This window comes from Silene latifolia, chromosome 10 (genome assembly GCF_048544455.1).
Source record: "Silene latifolia isolate original U9 population chromosome 10, ASM4854445v1, whole genome shotgun sequence".
Taxonomy (NCBI): domain Eukaryota; kingdom Viridiplantae; phylum Streptophyta; class Magnoliopsida; order Caryophyllales; family Caryophyllaceae; genus Silene; species Silene latifolia.
The window spans coordinates 85216432-85222149 of NC_133535.1; the positions used below are offsets into that span (position 1 = coordinate 85216432).

The 5718-nt window shown below is 35.7% G+C and overlaps 1 non-coding gene across 1 annotated transcript; it reads left to right on the top strand.

The window, feature by feature from the left end:
• Positions 1 to 400: 400 nt before the first annotated feature.
• Positions 401 to 507, top strand: LOC141610300 (small nucleolar RNA R71). Its single transcript, XR_012528202.1, has one exon. It is a non-coding gene; the product is annotated as a small nucleolar RNA R71 (small nucleolar RNA).
• The last annotated feature ends 5211 nt before the right edge of the window (positions 508 to 5718 follow it).

Sequence of the window (5718 nt, forward strand, 5' to 3'; positions counted from 1 at the left end):
TCTAAAAGTTTGAAAAGCATTTACCTCTTCAATAGAAGCTCGACAATGAGCGGCATAATGACCCGCACCTCCACATCCATCACAAACGATGATTTGGCTCGTTGAAGACACAACATTGAGTTGTTGAAGGGAATCTTTAGCATCCCTTTCCGCCAATTGTTGTTGGAGCAAAGCAATTTGAGCTAGCAAAACAGAGTTGTTAGAGGATTCTTCTTTACCTTTGGATGGTACAACTCGGGAATTGACATATTGGGCATCATGGACCGCCATAGATTCGATCGTAGCATGAGCAAGGTCGGTGTCAATTTGATCAAACCGCCCATTATTGGCGGAATCAAGAATCCTTCGCGACTCGGCACAACATCCATTGTAGAATGTTATTGCTAGAAACCAATCATCTAGCCCATGATGTGGGCATTGCCTTTGAAGCTCTTTGTACCTCTCCCAAGCCTCATATAAGCTCTCAAGAGCTTGTTGACGGAATCCGGTGATTTGGCTCCTCAAAGTTTGAGTTTTCTCCGGTGGAAAAAACTTTTGATAAAAAGCAAGAGCTAATGTCTCCCAATTGGTGATTCCCAAGGTGGTGCGGTCAAGGCTATTGATCCAAAGCTTGGCCTTGTCCTTTAAAGAGAAAGGGAAGAGCATTTCCCTTATTTGGGCTTGGGTGACGCCCGTTTGACGGATCATGGAGCAATAGTCACAAAAGTTTTGCACATGCAAATTGGGATCCTCCAAAGGACTTCCCCCAAATTGCTTCCTCTCCACAAGGCTAATGAAAGCCGGCTTGATCTCGAATTCCGGCGCGGTGATTTTAGTGGTTGTGATTCCGGCCGGAAGCATGGCCGCGGTGGGCTTTGACTGATCGGAAAGTTTCACCATCTTTTTGGTAGTAGATGGTGGTGGTGGTGGAGTTGATGAACAAGAAACCTCCTCCTCTTCAAGAACCTCTAGATCGTCTAAGTAAGACTTTCTAGCACTTTCAACTTGTATGGGAGAAGTGGCTTCTTTCACTTCCTTCCAAAATCGTCGTCTTCTCCTAAAGGTTTTCTCGGGCTCGGAATCCGGTGAAAGCAATTCTCCACTACGAGAGGACCTGGGCATAAGACAACAGTTTCTAGGAAAATGATAAGTAACGGTCTCAAGGAACAAGTGTTCTCCAAGACAAAGGAAAACAAGATAAAAATCGACAATTCAAAAAGCAATAAAACCGTTTCTCCGGCAACGACGCCAAAATTTGATAGGCTTATCGCGTGTACTATGCAAAGATAAACATATGATCATGATAAACATGGTACTAACAACATTGTCAATTGCTTAGGCTTAAAGATACCCATCTTACGATATTAGCATCAACCATAGACCGGGTCCTAGAGAAACTCTCGTCCATGACTAGGTCGTCCTACTATACATGCTTAGTCTAATTCAATTCCGTGCCTCTCGACTTATAGAATGAATGAACAAACTTAATCATTTGAATAAGGCCTTAAACAAAGATTAAACGTGACGATGCAAACATGTGATAGAAGCAATATGAACAATATTATTATTAACTTATTTTATCATGTTTATATATTAAATTTATGCATGGCTCCCCTAGCCCTTAGACTAGGAAATTTAGCTACTCATAATAGGATGTAAATTGTAAACTATATTGAGAGAAGTGATAAACATGATAATATGATCTAAACAAATTAGGTGATATAACATGTAAAGGAAATTATGCTAATGAAATGAGATTAATAATAAACTAAATAGCAATGTAAAATGTAAACTAGAAATAGAAATACCTTAATAGAAATAACTTGTATGGAAAAAACAAATAGAACCAAATGCTTGAAATGTAATAATAACCAAATGTTTAAGGACTACAAGATTAACTAATTTGTAAACTAATATAAAAACTATTGAGAGAAATATAATGCTTAAGGCTATGAAGAACTAAAATGAGACGTAAAAATTGGATGCCTAAAGCCTAGGAATACCTCTCCTATTTATAAGAGAGGAAGAAGAAACGTAAACATTCGAGATGCATGCGGCCCCGATCGGGGTTGGGTGGCCCCGATCGGGGTCGTGTGTTTCCGGGTATTTTCGCTTAATTCCTCACTTAATTGCTTGAGGAATCCTAAGTGCGTGATTAATGACCCTTAATGCACCCTGGTAAATGCTCCTTCTATCATCTTTAGAGCTCCCAAAAAGCATCCTAAGCATTTGGAATCTTATGCTTTCCACCTTGACTTGGACTTGAACATTGGGCTTTGACTTTGATTGTTGGCAACATTTGCATTACTCATATTAATCCATCAATTTCTCCATGCAAAACCCTATCCAATGCTCCATGCTTAGTCCAACACTTGGTCTTGATTAGCTTAGTGAACTTGGTGTATAAAATGATAGGAAAAAGCCTCTAAATGCTTAGATTCCTACAAAACCGTAACAAACACAACAATACACCTAGAACACAAGATTAGCTCAAATATATACTAATTAAAGTACGACGAACAATAGAAACCGAGCTAAAATGAGGGGTAAAAGTATGTAAATTATGCACTTATCATCGACACAAGCCACCCCAAAAGAGATAGGTGACAAACACAGACACACAAACGTCAGTAACGATAAAAGAAACTGTGACATGACTCAAGTGCGCGAGTCAAGAATATGACCATGATACGAATGACATACAATTATCCAACCGTCATACCGGTACCGGGACACGCCCAGATGTAACCACAACCACTGGTGCCAGGAACACGTCCACGACACCATACTCACACAGGGTACTCCGAACACGTCGGTGGTACCGAGCTCAAGAGCGACCCGGGTCCCCTGCCAGACGTCGTGTCTCACCCACACGCGTCCCTCCAAGACTCAAGTCATTAATGTGCACATTCCTATTGGGGTGGGAAACCCTAATAGGCGACTCAAGCGGAAGACGGTCTCCCAACCTCCTTCCGCCTTCATAGAACAAGTAACCAACCAACACCGCAATATCCTCCAATATACATGACAAACACAATAAATACAAGATTCCGTATAACATTCCATTACCGACTCATTAAATGTAATTAATGACAACCAATGCATTTAACAAATAGACACATTATAGAAACTGAGTAGGTTAAACCTACCTTTTCGCAAGCTCCATAAGCAAACCCGAATAATAATAATCTTCCACAAAAACCGTCACCTAAATTAATTAATTTAATTAATTACTAACTAATCTAATCTAATTAAATACGAACTAGTTTTTGTACCCGTGAAAATCACGGGTGCATTTGAGATTAATTGTTTAAGTTTATGCATAAGTGTAACATCATTAAGTAGTATGAAAAATGTTGACATTTTTGTAGCCTTGTGTTAGTTAACACAACACACAAAGATATTTCACTTAAATTATAATTCATGTAGCTTGGTGAGAACCATAACAACATTTTAATAACTATATATATATATATATATAGAGAGAGAGAGAGAGAGAGAGAGGTAAGATCTAATGAGTCCTCCTCTCAAATTGAGTCCATAAGTCCCTCTAAGGGCTATTGGATGGACTCAATGAATGGTTGAGATGCATTTGATTAAGGGCTATTAAAAAGAAAAGGAAAAAAATGTGGATGGTTGGATTGAGATGGGTGGTTGAGATTGAAAATTACCAAAAAAAATTACCACTAATCAAATTTCTATACATTAATTAATTTTTCTTTCTCTCTCTAGCCCCTAATTAATCAGTTTTGAGTTTAAGATTTCAGAAGTGTAAATGTAATGTTGTATGAGTTTTACAAGTGTAAATGTGATGTTTTACGAGTGTATGAGTTTTACAAGTGTAAATGTGATGTTTTACGAGTGTAAATGTAACATTTTAAGAGTGTACATTTGATTTTTTGTGACGGAAATTTTGAATTTATATAATTTTAACATTTTACAAGTGTAAATGTGAAGTTTTACGAGTGTAAATGTAACATTTTTAAGAGTGTAAATTTGATTTTTTGTGACGGAAATTTTGAATTTATATAATTTTAACATTTTACAAGTGTAAATGTGAAGTTTTACGAGTGTAAACGTAACATTTTTAAGAGTGTAAATTTGATTTTTTGTGACGGAAATTTTGAATTTATATAATTTTAACATTTTATAAGTGTAAATGTGAAGTTTTACGAGTGTAAATGTAACATTTTTAAGAGTGTAAATTTGATTTTTTGTGACGGAAATTTTGAATTTATATAATTTTAACATTTTACAAGTGTAAATGTGAAGTTTTACGAGTGTAAATGTAACATTTTTAGAGTGTAAATTTGATTTTTTGTGACGGAAATTTTGAATTTATATAATTTTAACAATTTACAAGTGTAAATTTGATGTTTTACGAGTGTAAATTTAACATTTTAAGAGTGTAAATTTGATGTTTTGCAAGTGTAAATGTAAATATTTTCAGAGTATAAATTTAATTTTTTAGGCAATTTTCTATATCAAATTTGAATTTATATAATCTTAACATGTTACCAAGTGTAAATGTGATGTTTTACGAGTGTAAATGTTGTATTTTAAGTGTAAATTTGAAGGTTTAAGAGTGTAACTTTGGTCCTTTGATTGTGACTTTGGTCCTTTATAAGTGTAACTTTTGTCCTTTACGAGTAAAACTTTAGTCCGACTACCAAAAAACACCACCACCGTCGTCCTCCACCACCAACTCATATCCACACAAAATATGAGTACAAATCTATATAATTTTAACGAGTGTAAATGTACAGATATACAAGTGTAAATGTAAGGAAATATGAGTGTAAATGTAAAAAAAAATATGAGAGTAAATGTAAAAAATATGAGTGTAAATGTAAAAAAGAAGTACAAGTGTAAATCTGAAAAATGCGTGTAAATGTAAAGAAATATGAGTGTAAATGTAAACAAATACAAGTGTAAATGTAAAGAAATGTGAGTGTAAATGTAAAGAAATGTGAGTGTAAATGTAAAGAAATGTGAGTGTAAATGTAAACAAATACAAGTGTAAATGTAAAGATATGTGAGTGTAAATGTAAAGAAATGTGAGTGTAAATGTTAAGAAATACGAGTGGAAATTTAAAGAAATACGAGTGTATCTTTTTAAAACCAGATCTGAAACAAAACAATATAATAACAAGACGAGATTTGAAATATATAACAATACGATATTTAGGATAAAGGAAATCTCACAAAAAAAAAAAAAAAAAATTCATAAAATCGTGAAAAGCAAACAAAGGAAACAAAGCACAACACAAATCCCACAAAAGCATTGAACCGTGAAAAGCAAAGCAAACAAAAAAATTCTAAAACAAAGTAAACAGCAAACAACAAATCCTAGACAAACAAGGAAAAAGAGACAAAGAAGATCCAAAACACAGAAAAGCAAAACGACTAGCCTAATTTATGTTAGTAATCCTATCATACTTGGTATATCAAATAGAAAAATCAGAAAAAAAAACATAAGAAATTAGAAAAAAAAAAGAAAAAAAAGAGATCTAAATGGTGATTGGTTGTGGAGCCGCGACGGAGAGAGGAAGGAGGGAGCAGGGGCTATGGTGGCGGTGCGGTGGTGTTGGTGAGAGAGGGGGGCAGTCGTGTTGGCGGTGGTGGTGCGGCATATGCCGTGGTGTGTTGCGGTGGTGGTTTGTGATGGAGATCTGAAAAAGGAGAGGGAGTTTCGGGTTGTGGGCTGGTTTTCCGTGGAGGGTGGATGGCGGCGTGTGG